We start from the raw sequence: 13,824 nt of genomic DNA on the forward strand, positions 1-13,824 counted from the left end.
TAAACCGCAGGACCCAGGGGAAGTTCATGCAGAATTCACAATTGCTTGATTTCTTCCTCCTCGCTCTTGGAGATTCTTTTTCAAGGGCAGTTTTATTTCAATACTGGAAACTCATCTCCGTTTGCCTTTTTTTATTTTTCTGCTCAACAGATCATGGAGTGCGAAAGTTAACGGAGGCGGTTTGCGCAGGTTTTTCACCTTCGCCTCAGGGCAACCGCCAATAGGCAAAGAGTTTCTGTAGCTCATAGGCTTTAATGTTATTCTCCATAGGATTTCCTTTAGAAATCAAGTTAAAAAAAAAAAAGTTTGGGGGCAAGAATGTGCCCTTTTCTCCTGCAGTTGCTGCTCTACGTGCTGCGGTTACAGCGCTGCCTTCACACCGGAAGTTCAAGTGCTCCCCAGGCCTGGGGAGAGCACAGATTACTTGCTGGACTTTGTTTTTTGGCTCAAAGTAGAGACGGGGACACAAGTGGACTACCTCACGCTCTTCAGCGACCTAGGGCCCTGTTCCAGACGAGGCTGCCTTCCCGGTAGCTTTAGATCAGGAAATTTCATAACGTGCGTTTCCCCTTCCCTTCTGGATCAATCTCCCGCCTCCCCGCCCACCCAGAGGAGAGGGTTCACCGCCTTTCTGTCGGGTCACGACCCTTTGAGATCCCCCCTGAATTGGACAAAGAGGGCGGTTGTCCTTCCCTTACACAGTGGGGAGAGAAGAGAAGGCTACTGGAGAACCACAAACTCACCGCGTGCGCCCCCGCGTATCGCACACCTGGGCGCGCGCACTTCAAGACTGGGAAAAAAAGCGCCTTCGGATGCTTCTCTGCAGGAGGAACCCGAAGGGCGTTGGTTTCTTAACCTGGAGAGAGGAGAGGAGCGGAGGGGTCCCAGGCATGTCCGCAACTCTTCAAGACAGGCCAGAAACAGGCTGATTTTGAGGGACAGAGCCAAAGAAAAGGGGCAAATGCAGCCGAATTCCACGCCCGGAAATTAAGGGTCTCGAACCCTAAGGTCTGAGCGAGCCGAGGGCTACGCCTTAAATTGACCTCCCGCCTTTATCAGGAAAGTCGTCGGTGCAGATTCAGAGCTCAGGAAAGGGAGGAACTGCGTAGATCAACGTCCACATTTGACGGACAAAAACCAAAAGATCCGTTGCGGTCGAGTCTATTACGACTCAAAGTGAGCACAGTAGAACAGCCCTATAGGGTTTCCACGGAGCGGCTGGTGGATTCGAGCTACCGATTCTTCACCATTGTACTTCCAAGGAGAACACGTAAATCCCTGAGTAATTAGATACGTGGTCTGAGGAAAAGACCGTTGCCAAGGAGAACTCGCAGTTTTTTGCCTGAGCACAGGGAAGGATGGAGTGGCCATCAACAAAGACCGGGAAATGGCAGGGGCAGAGGACTTTAGGGGGGAAAATCCGGAGTTCAACTCGGGGTCCCGGGGCGCTGGTTCCGTTTCTGCATCCGTCTGAGCCCTTTTTGATATTGGAGTTCTCGGGGGCTCGTGCTCCGTCCCCTTCCCACCTTGGGCGCCTCCTCCCTGCAGACTTGTCCCTTGCGCTGGACCCGGCCACCGTCTTTCCACACGCTGCCGCGCGCAAAGGCGCGTCTCTAGGTTAGATCTGAGGTGCGGCAGGGCAGAGCCGCCTCGCTCCGAAACTTGGGAAGACCTGGCAGCGCTCGGCGTGTGGCAGGCTGTCTCGCGTTTTGGAGAAGGCGAGGAGGAAAGGGCCTTGGGGGAAGATCGCTAAAGGAGAGGGCAGCATGCAGGAAGGTAGGCGCGTCCAGGCTTCCCCGAGTTGGGTGCAAAGAGATGTACGGTCTGGAGGCCAGAGATAAGAGGCCTCTGGGAGTTCCCTGGTGGTCTAGTGGCTAGGATTCGGCGCTTTCACCGCTGCGGCCCGGGTTCGATTCCCGGTCAGGGAAAGCTGTTTTGCGACATCTCCCCTCCGCAGGAATCTTCTTTACCCTTGTTTGATGCAGAAGAGTCCCCAGCATGGCCCAGGCTTGGAGAGGTGAGAGGCGATGAGCAGCTCTTCAGCGGCTTGGAGCCCCCAACAGCTGTATTCTGCTCTGAACCAGGAGGAACCGTCAGCGCTCCTGTGGTCCTCATCTTTCAGAATGTTCATCTCAAGAGAACAAAGTAAAACCTGCCACAAGAGCTCCCAATCTTCCTTTTCAAAACAATTATAAACATAAAAAAGTTGAAAGAGTAGTGACTTTATCTATTCTTCATGTCCATTTACCAATGAACATTTTCACATTTGCCTTTTCCATCTCTCCATATATATGTATTTGCTACCCAATTTCAGAGTAACTTGCTGATATCTCAAGATCCTTTGGGTCCTCCTTTCCTTTGGCAATATCCCTCTAAACCAGCCTCTTAGGGACTTTTCCTCTTTGTCCTGTCAAGGAGGCCCCCTAGCCCCTTCAGCATAAACTCTCAGGTGTGACCTGGAGCCCCTCCAGAAATTACAAAGACTCTAGTCACTGGGAAAATCTCAGGTGTTTAGAGATTACCTCTCAGAAACCAGGGGAAAAGTCCAAATCCTTTGAGTAAAAATTAATTGTACACTCCACAGACATGGTCATTCGCCCCTACTTTTATCCCCTGGAAAGGTCCAGAAGACACTACCTTCAACAAGGCTGTGAGAAATAGATCCTACAGAACTATTTTCACATCCTCAAAGAACTCTGTGGTGGCTATTTTATGAAAGACAGTGGGAACTGCTACCATGGAACTGGGATCATTGAAATGAAGGGGGATGAGGGGAAGACGGGATTGGAAGGGTCAAGTCACAACAGTTAAGCCTAAAAGACAAGGTGACCTTACTTCCTACATTGAATACACAGCTGAAGCAGTAATCAGAATGGTCTGTCCATCAGACCTCTTTGGCATGAACTCCTCAGTCAGTGTCTCTAGAAATGCAGTACATGGACAACTTACTTGATTTGTATAAGCAGAAACACTCTAGGTCTGGTGAACATAGTCTGACTTGAATCACAGCAATAGACGGTCGCAGACCCTCAACAAATTCACAAGCACAGAGCTCTTCGAATGAAAAAGAGGTAGATCCCCTCAAGGAAGAACCTGTTATACAGTCAGAAAGAAATTGTCTCAGGCCTTTAGCCAAATGGTATTCTCCCACCAAAGTTACCTGAGTAAAATGTCCTCTTATTAAATATCATTTAATACCAGAATATTTGGAATTTACACCATAATAGTATAAACACTTAAACACTTAGATGTGTTATTAGCTCATTTTCATAATCAAAAAATATTTCAGAAGGATTGTCATCAGGGTAGATCATCAGTGAAACCAGAATGAGGCAAATTTAGAATGTGAACATCTATTTGAGTTCGACTGTCATGAGATTTACCTTTCCTAGGAAGCAAAAGTAGAGTAGATGAATGTATATTTAAACAGGACTTAACACTTTTAGAGGAGTGGATAAAATTATTTGTAGGCTGTTTCAGCCACCAGTTGGCAAAATTATTAAGGTAATCACTGGGCTTGTTACATGTGGTGGTTAACGTTGTGTGTCAGCTTGGCTGGGCCATGATTCTCACTGGTTTGTCAGTTATACAGTGATGTAGTCATCCTGCATGATGTGATCTGATATGATCAGCCAATCAGTTGTAAGGGGATTTTCCTCGGGGGTGTGGCCTACATCCAATATATGTATAGAAGTTTTGGCAAAGTTTACTGGATTGCTCTGGATCCTGCATCCAACTGGTTATCATGTGACCTCCAGTTCTTTGGACTTTAGCCAGCAGCCTGCTTCCTTTTCTGCCGAACTTGGGTTCCCCTGCCCCTGCAGGTACGCGAGACGGGAGAAGGGAGAAGTCTTCAACCTGATGTCTGACCCTTGGACTTGGGACTTGCTAGCTCTACAAGCATGTGAGCAATTTACTTGACATAAAGCTCTCTCTCTCTGTATATACATATACGTAGTTATATGTACATACATACATAACACACACGAACACACACACACATTCGTACATACGCTCCACTAGTTTTGCTTCTCTTGAGAACCTGGCCCAAGACTCTTGGTACTGAGAGTGACTCCAGAGAAACAGAATCATAAGGATGAGTTTTGTCAATTGGTTCTCAAGTTTGACTAGTCCTAAAAGTGCTGACGACTCTACCTCCAGTGTAAAAAGGGTGCTGCTAATCCATGGCAATTTTAATATGCCAAATATTATCAGAAACACATCAAGTATTGGTGAGAAGCGAGTCTTTGGGTGATCACATGTTTGGAAATTTTCTACAATTTTGTCAGGAAAGAAGGAAGCTGGTTGGTTGGTCCTACCTTCATTAGACAAAGTGGTGAGAGAGATGAGCTCAGGGCTTCAGAGTCACAGTACAAGCGCCTTGTAAAATACCTCAAAGTTGCAACTTGTGCCCTAAAAGAAAGCCTTATTTCTTGTTGTAACAGAACTGATATTGGTGAAAATCTAACAAAGAGTCTTACTGTAACAGTGTCTGAATAACAATGTAATTGACTTCCCAACCTCGAATGGTATCTGAAGTTAAAGCGAGGCCATTGATTGAGGAGAAATGGTATCTGAAGTTAAAGCGAGGCCATTGATTGAGGAGAAATGAGACCCCCAGAAATGGGAACATATAGGCAGATAATCAGAGAGCTGCGGACACCAAGGCTCTAAATTCTGTTGAATCATTGCTGCCAGGAGAATCAGCACTCTTACTCCCATCTGAAGAGATTACTCCATCTTCTTCTGCTAAGCCACCAAAACAAATAAAACAAACAAAAAATATTTCCGGCTAATGGGGTGATTCCGACTCATAGTGACCTCATACAACAGAATAGAACTACCCTACAGGGTTTTCAAGGAGCTTCTGACAGATTTGAACTACTGGCCTTTCGGTTAGCAGCCAACTCTTAACCACTGTGGCCCCGGGGTTTTGGTGAAGCCACTGCCCTCCAGTAAAACAGTTATACCTTCCACCCCCGTTTGATGAGAATAACCCAACTGTGTCTGAAGAGTCTTCGAGATATCACCTGAGGAGGCAGCTGGTCTTTGCCTGAGGCATCAGCTTAGGTAGATGTCTCTCAAGACATTTCTGAATATTCCCGTGACTCACCCCCACTACCTATTTTTCTTCTAGGTCTATAACTAGACTTAAGTCCCAAATCGTGAAGTACAAAGTGTGAACAAGGAGGAGGCACGCCACACTCCAAAGGAACTGCTTAACTTTCCTAATATGTACAAACAGAAACCTGGGGAATATGTGTGAGAATGGCTATTAAGGATGTGGGATAGTGGTGCAAGGAACATAAACATGGATCAGTGTGAGTTTACTGATATGGGCCCACTAAGCACAGATTCTTCATTCAGTGTTTCTGCTCAAGAGGTTAGGAAAAGATCTAATAGTTTATTTGGTTGGGTTGATGAAGTACAGATTACATGGTGGCCTAGAGTAAATCAAGTTGAAGTACAAGACCTGCCCTGGTATACTGTAGAAGAAGGTATTCAAAGACTTAGGGAAATTGGTAGATTAGAGTGTATTTATCAGGTTAGACCCACATGCCCACACATGGAGTGCCAGAGGACACACCATTTACCACACAGTGAGAAACAAATTTGTGAAGGGAGTCACGGCATCCCTGAAGACTGCTGTGATTGCTCCTTTACGTGAGTAAGTTTCGACAGTGAGAACTGCCCTAACTGAATTAAAACACCTAACTACAATGGGGCTGATTGGCCCAGTGGTGTTAGGGGCCAAGTGTCAGCATTCGATTGACAAAGAGAAGGTGGGAGTGGTTAGCGGTTACCACAATGGACAGCAGAGTCAAAGCAGTAATCAGAGTAGTCTGACTTGTATGGAATTATGGTGTTGACTAATGAGTCAAGCGTCCTCGGGGTGAAATAGACAAGAAACCTGCTAAATGTTTACTTGATCTCTACAAGCAGAAGAATTCCAGGCCAAGTGAATGGTAATCTATCTCGAATCACCAGAATAGAGAGTTGCAGCCTCTCAATCAATTCCCAGCCTAGAGCTAGTTTACTGACCCACAACCCCTTGAATGAAGGGGAAGCCAGGTCCCCTTGAGGAAAGACCCCCTACACGGCCAAAAATTTATGCTGTGAAATTTCTCCCAGCCTCCCCCAAAGTGATCTACAGGCTTTTATGAGAGGGACTGTTCACTGGGGAAAGGAAATAATCAGAATTTTCTGGCATTACTGGATACTGGGTCTAAACACACACTAATTCCAGGAGACCCAAAACATCACTGAGGCCCACCAGTCAGAGTAGGGGCATATCAAGGTAAGATTCTTATTGCACTCTTAGCTCAGATTGGTCTCACAGTGGGTCTCGTGTGTCCCCAAACCCATCCTGTAGTGATTTCCCCAGTTCCAAAATATATAATCAGAATAGATTTACTCAGCAACTCCTGGAACCTCCACACTGGATACGTGACAAGAGGAATAGGGGCTCTCAGAGTACGAAAAGCCAAGATGAAGCCATTACAACTGCCTCTATCTAGCAAAATAGTAAACCAGAAGCAATACTGCATTCTTGGAGGAACTGCAGAGAGTACTGCCACCATCAAGGGCTTCAAGAATGCAGGGGTAGTCATTCCCACCACAGCCCCATTCTACTCTCCTATTGGGCCTGTGCAGAAAACAGACGCATCTTGCTGAATGGCAGCGGATTACCGTAAACTTAACCTGGTGGTGACTCTAGTTGTAGCTGCCATTCCAGATGTGGTTTCATTGCTTGAGCAAATTAGTATATCTCCTGGTTCCTGGTATCCAGCTATTGGTCTGACCAATGTTGTTTTCCTATTTTCAGTTTTGAAGAAACATCAGAAACAGCTTTTCCTCAGCTGGAAAGGCAAGCAATACACCTCCACTGTCCTGCCTCAGTGATATATCAGCTCTCCAGCCCTATGTCTTAATTTAGACCTCAGGGACATTGATTGCATTTCCATTCCTCAGGCCATCATACTGGACCATTGCATTAATGACTCTATGCTGATTGGACATAGTAAGGACGAAGTGCCAAAGACTCTGGACTTATTGGTAGAACACTTGCATGCAAGGAGTTCGGAAATAAATCCCACAAAAATTCAGGCTCCTTCCACCTCAGTGAAATTTCTGGGAGTTCAGTGGTGTGGGGCAGTGGTGTGGCCCATGCAGGAAGAACTGTCCTTGCCAGTAGTCCCTGGTATCTCCTGGCTTTCATTGGTCTGTGAGAGACTCTCACATGTTGTCTACCTCCCAAGCCTGACCCTCTCTACATGTCTCTTCTCTTTTATGAAACAACACTCAGAAAGGTTTAGGACTAGGACCCACCCTTCTCTGGTATTACTTAACTGATGCTCTCCCCAAAGAGCAGGAGAAAGATGTGGCAGTTGGCTTCTACTCTGTCCTATAGGGCCGCTGTGAGTCAAAATTAAGTCCACCCACAGTGGATTTATCTTCAATGAAAAACTCTATCACTCCCAAAAAGGCCACATTCACAGGTACAGGAGTTAGCAGTGAGATCTTTCCCTTTGGGGGACACAATTCAATCCCTAACACTAGAGGGAGAGAGAATTCCATGGCTCATGCTCTTTTTTTTTTTCTAATTAATTTTTATTGTGCTTTAAGTGAAAGTTTACAAATCAAGTCAGTCCCTCACATAAAAACCTATATACATCTTGCTACATATTCCCAATTACTCTCCCCACTATGAGACAGCCCGCTCCCTCCTTCCACCCTCTCTTCATGACCATTTTTGATGATCTTCTTAATGTTGGTAAAAAAAAATCCTGTGTTTTCATAGCCAGAAGATCCTGAAAGAACTTCTAGTTGACAAGAAGGCATTTCTTCCCCGGCTGTGAGTGCCCCTATCGGTTTTATCTGATTTTTCATCGACTATATTGGTGCCAAGAGTTTTATCTTTGATATCACTAATTCTGACCTCCGTTTCCTCAATTCTGCTCCTCTGATTTTCTTTGAGTTGTCTAATTCCAGAGTTTTATTGTTAATGTTCTGACTTTCTGATTGCTGTCTCTCTATGGATTCTTGCAGCCTGTTAAATTTCTCATTATGCTCTTCAATAACCTTCTTATTTTCCTCGAGTGCGTCATCTGTGTGATCCTTCTTTTGTTCTGCATTTTGCCTGCTCTCCTCCCTGATCTCTTGAAGAGTTCTGTATATTAACTTTTTGTATTCTACCTCTGGTAATTCCAGGAATATATCTTTGTCTAGAAGATTCCTTGATTCTTTGTTTTGGGAGCTTGTTGAAGCGAACATGTTCTCCTTCTTTATGTGATTTGATTTGGACTATTGTTTCTGAGTCATCTATAAGTTATTGTCTTAATTTATTTTATGCTAGCTTACCGTGTCTTATCTTCTTGCTTTGTTTTGTTTTGATATGCCCAAATAGGCTGCTCAAGTGAGCTAGCCTGATTCTTGGTGCCTTTGAAGCTCTAACGTCCTGTCACCAGATGGCTAGAGCTGTTGCAGGGTATATAAGCCTAGGAGTCCATTCACTTTTTTTCTTGTATGGATTCAGCTGAGGTGTCCAAGTAGTTGGTGCAGGCTCTCACCTACAGTCTTAGAGGAGCAAGGGTGATCGGTGTAGGCGCAGATATCTGGTTGCAGCAGGGGGTCACACTCTGAGCGAGTGTCTGTGAGGAAAGGGAGTCCCTGTGCCCTAGAGCTCACAGTTCGGTGGGTTCTGTAGCTGGACAATGGGGACCCAGTCCTTTTGGCTGTAAGGATTAGCAGGCAGCACTTATCCTTGGGCCCCTATTGTGGGTGGCTAGGTGCTGTGGGTGGAGCCACCAATCCTTGGGCCGCTGATATGGATAGGTGAGGACCCTGCCTAATAGGCAGAGCGGTGTCAAATGTCAAAATTCAGCCTCTCTGCCCCACAGCTGAAACAGTTGAAGTCAGACCTCAGGCACGAGCACTGTTGCACTATGCCAACAAGGGCCTAAGCTGCTGAAATGGGCCCACACAGGTCCACCCAGTGGGAAAGGCATTCAAAATCCATAGACTGCTTGTGCCTGGATAGGAGCTGCTTCCGCCCTGAGTTCCCAGGTTAGGGGAACTGGCAGTTTATTTTTCCTCCATTTGTTAATTTATTCCTTCTCCAAGGCCAGGAGAATGGCTCATGGTGCACAGCAGGACCTATCTCAGGCCCAGGGAAATTGGCCACCACTGAAGCCAGCTCAAGGGCTGGGGTAGTTGTGGGAAGGACCAAATAAATGGGAGAGGCTTCTTTCAAAAGGGGTGCTTTTTTTTTTTTTTTTTAGTTTTCATGGTGTTTTAAGTAAAAGTTTACCAATTCAAGTCAGTCTCTCATAGAAAAATTTATAGACACCTTGCTATATCCTCCTAGTTGCTCTGCCTGTAATGACACAGCACACTCCTTCTTTTCACTCTCTATTTTCGTGTCCATTCGGCCAGCTTCTGACCCCCTCTGCCCTCTCATCTCCCATCCAGACAGGAGCTGCCCACATAGTCTCATGTGTCTACTTGATCCAAGAAGCTCACTCCTCACCAGTATCTTCTTCTATTCTATAATCCAATCCAATCCCTGTCTGAAGAGTTGGCTTTGGGAATGGTTCCTGTCTTGGGCTAACAGAAGGTCTGGAGACCATGACCCCCGGGGTCCGTCTAGTCTCAGTCAGACCATTAAGTCTGGCCTTTTTACGTGAGTTAGAGGTCTAAATGCCACTGCTCTCTCGCCCCTTCAGGGGTTCTCTGCTCTGTTCCCTGTCAGGGCAGTCATGGGTTATAACCAGGTACCGTCTAGTTCTTCTGGTATTAGGCTGATGTAGTCTCCGGTTTATGTGGCCCTTTCTGTTTGTGGGGCTCATAATTACCTTGTGTGTTTGGTGTTCTTCATTCTCCTCTGTTCTAGGTTGGTTGAGACCACCTGAAGCATCTTTGATGGCCCTGTGCTAGCATTTAAGACCCCGGATGCCACTCTCCAAAGTGAGATGCAGAATGTTTTCTGAATAGATTTTATTATGCCAATTGACCCAGATGTCCTCTGAAGCCATGGTCCCCAAACCCCCTCCCCTGCTACGCTGGCCTTCGAAGCATTCACTTTATTCAGGAAACTTCTTTGCTTTTGGTTTAATCTTGTTGTGCTGACTTCTCCTGTATTGTGTAGCATCTTTTCTTTCGCCGAAAGCAGTTTTTGTCTACTGTCTAATTAGTGAATACCCCTCTCCCTCCACACTCTCGTAAGCATCAAATAATTTTTCTTGAGTTCCTTTTAATAGTGGTCTCATACAATATTTGTCCCTTTGCAACTGAATACTTTCACTCAGCATAATGCCTTCCAGATTCCTCCATGTTAGGAAATGTTTCACAGATTCATCATTGTTCTTACCAAGGCATAGTATTCCATTTTGTGAATATACCATAATTTATTTATCCATTCATCCGTTGATGGGCACCTTGGTTGCTTCCATCTTTTTGCTATTGTAAACAGTGCTGCAATGAACATGGGTGTGCATATATCTGTTCATATAAAGGGTCTTATTTCTCTAGGCTCTATTTCAAGGAGTGGGATTGCTGGATCGTACAGTAGTTCTAGTTCTAGCTTTTTAAGGAAGTGCCAAAAGGATTTCCTACGTGGTTGTACCATTTTCCATTCCCACCAGCAGTGTATAAGTGTTCCAGTCTCTCCACAACCACTCCAACATTCATTGTTTTGTGTTTTTTGGATTAATGCCAGCCTTGTTTGAGTGAGATGGAATCTCATTGTAGTTTTGATTTGCATTTCTCTAATGGCTAATGATCGTGAGCATTTCCTCATGCATCTGTTAGCTACCTGAATGTCTTCTTTAGTGATGTGCCTGTTCATATCATTTGCCCATTTTTTAATAGAGTTATTTGTCTTTTTGTAGTTGAATTTTTGCAGTATCATGTAGCTTTTAGAGATCAGATGATGATCGGGAATGTTATAGCTAAAAACTTTTTCCCGATCTTTAGGTAATCTTTTTATACTTTTGTTGAAGTCTTTGTATGAGCATAGGTGTTTGATTTTTAGGAGCTCCCAGTTATCTAATTTCTCTTTTGGTGTTTGTGCATTGTTAGTAATGTTTTGTATACTGTTTATGGTGTGTATTAGGACTCCTAGTGCTGTCCCTATTTTATTCTTCCATGATCTTTATCATTGTAGATTTTACATTTATGTCTTTGATCCATTTGTAGTTAGTTTTTGTGCATGATGTGAGGTATGGGTCTTGTTTCATTTTTTGCAGATGGATATCCAGTTATGCCACCATGATTGTTAAAGAGACTGTCTTTTCCCCATTTACCTGATTTTGGGCTTTTGTCAAATATCAGGTGCTCATATGTGCTTGAATTTCTGTTTGGAATCTCGATTCTGTTCCATTGGTCTATGTATCTGTTGTTGTACCAGTAGCAGGCTGTTTTGACTATTGTGGTGGTAAAATAGTTCCTAAAATCAGGTAGAGTAAGGCTTCTCACTTTGTTCCTTTTTTTTTTTTCAGTAATGCTTTACTTACCCGGGGCCTCTTTCCCTTCAATATGAAGCTGGTGATTTGCTTCTCCATCTCATTTAAAAACTTCATTGGAATTTGGATGAGAATTGCATTGTGTGTATACATCACTTTTGGTAGAATAGACATTTGTACAAGGTTAAGCCTTCCTATCCATGAGCATGGTATGTTTTTCCACTTACGTAGATGTCTTTTCGTCTTGGAGGAGCGTCTAGCACTTTTCTTGGTATAGGTCTTTTATGTCTCTGGTACGATTTATTCCTAAGCATTTTATCTTCTTGGGGGCTAATTTAAATGGTATTGATTTGGTGATTTCTTCTTGGATGTTCTTTTTGTTGGTGTAGAGGAATCCAATGGATTCTTGTATGTTTATCTTGTATCCTGACAATCTGCTGAACTCTTAGCTTCAGTAGTTTTCTTGAGGATTCATTAGGGTTCTCTGTGTATAAGATCATGCCATCTGCAAATAGAGATACTTTTTCTTCTTCCTTACCAATCTGGATGCCCTTTATTTCTTTAGCTAGCCTAATTGCTCCAGCTAGGACCTCTAGCACACTGTTGAATAAGTGTGGTGATAAAGGGCATCCTTGTCCGGTTCCCAATCGCAAGGGGAATGCTACAGGCCCTCTGCATTTAGGGGTGATGTTGGGTTTGGGGCTTTGTATAAATGCTCTTTATTATGTTGAGGAAGTTTTCTTTTATTCCTATTTTTCTGAAAGTGTGTATAATGAATGGGTGTTGGACTTTGTCAAATGCATCTGCATTAATTGATACGACCATGTGGTTCTTCTCTTTTGTTTTATTTGTATGATGGGTTACATTAATTGTTTTTCTTGTGTTGAAACATCCCTGCACACCTTGTATGAATCTCGCTTGGTCATGGTGAATTATTTTTCTGATATGTTGTTGAATTCTGTTGGCTAGAATTTTGTGGAGGATTTTGGCATCTAAATTTATGAGGGATGTAGGTGTGTAATTTTTTTTTTTTTTTTTGGTGTCTTTACTTGGTTTTGGTATCAAGGTTATGCTGGCTCCATACAATGAGTTTGGGAGTATACCGTCCTTCCTTATGCTCTGAAATACCTTGAGTAGTAGTGGTGTTAACTCTTCTCTGAAAGTTTGGTAGAACTCTGCAGTGAAGCCATTCGTTCAGGCCAGGGCTTTTTTTCGTGGGGAGTTTTTTTTATTACCTTTTCAATCTCTTCTTTTGTTATGGGTTTATTTAGTTGTTCTACCTCTGTTTGTATTAGTTTAGGTAGGTAGTATGTTTCCAGATATTCATCCATCTCTTCTAGGTTTTCAAATTTGTTAGAGCACAATTTTTTACAGTTATTTGATATCATTCTTTTAATTTCAGTTGGGTCTATTGTAATATCGCCCATCTCATGTCTTATTTGGGTTATTTGCTTCCTTTCCTGTTTTTCCTTGTCAGTTTGGCCAATGGTTTATCAAGTTTGTTAATTTTTTCAAAGAACCAGCTTTTGGTCTTGTTAACTCTTTCAATTTTTTTTCTGTTGTCTATTTCATGTAATTCTGCTCTAATTTTTATTATTTACTTTCTTCTGGTGCCTGAGGGTTTCTTTTGTTTCTTTCTTTCTATTTGTTCAAGTTGTAGGGGTAATTCTTTGTTTTGGGCCCTTTCTTCTTTTTGTATGTATGCCTTTATTGATATAAATTGACCTCTGAGTGTTGCTTTCACTGTGTCCCAAAGGTTCTGACAGGAAGTGTTTTCATTCTCATTGGATTCTATGAATTTCTTTATTCCATCCTTAACGTCTTCCATAACCCAGTCATTTTTGAGCAGGGTGTTCCTCAGTTTCCAAGTGTTTGATTTCTTTTCCTTGTTTTTTCTGTTATTGATTTCCACTTTTATGGCCTTATGGTCAGAGAAGACACTTTGCAATATTTTGATATTTTGGATTCTGCTAAGGCTTGCTTTATGACCTAATATGTGGCATAGTCTAGAGAATGTTCCATGTGCACTAGAAAGAAAAGTATACTTGGCTGCTGTTTAGTGGAGTGTTCTGTATATGTCTATGAGGTCAAATCGTTTGATTGTGGCATTTCGATCTTCTGTGTCTTTATTGAGCTTCTTTCTGGATGTTCTGTCCTGTACCGAGAGTGGCATGTTGAAGTCTCCTACTATAATTGTGGAGCTGTCTATCTCACTTTTCATTGCTGTTAGAGTTTGTTTTATGTATCTTGCAGCCCTGTCATTGGGTGCATAAATATGTAATATGGCTATATCCTCCTGGTATATTGTCCCTTTAATCATGATATAGTGTCCTTCTTCATTCTTTGTGGTAGATTTAACTTT

The 13,824-nt window shown here is 43.4% G+C and overlaps 1 non-coding gene across 1 annotated transcript; it reads left to right on the plus strand.

Moving 5' to 3' along the window:
• Nucleotides 1–1,856: 1,856 nt before the first annotated feature.
• Nucleotides 1,857–1,928, plus strand: TRNAE-UUC (transfer RNA glutamic acid (anticodon UUC)). The gene has a single exon. It is a non-coding gene; the product is annotated as a tRNA-Glu (tRNA).
• Nucleotides 1,929–13,824: the final 11,896 nt, after the last annotated feature.

This window comes from Loxodonta africana, chromosome 3, assembly GCF_030014295.1.
Source record: "Loxodonta africana isolate mLoxAfr1 chromosome 3, mLoxAfr1.hap2, whole genome shotgun sequence".
Lineage (NCBI taxonomy): Eukaryota > Metazoa > Chordata > Mammalia > Proboscidea > Elephantidae > Loxodonta > Loxodonta africana.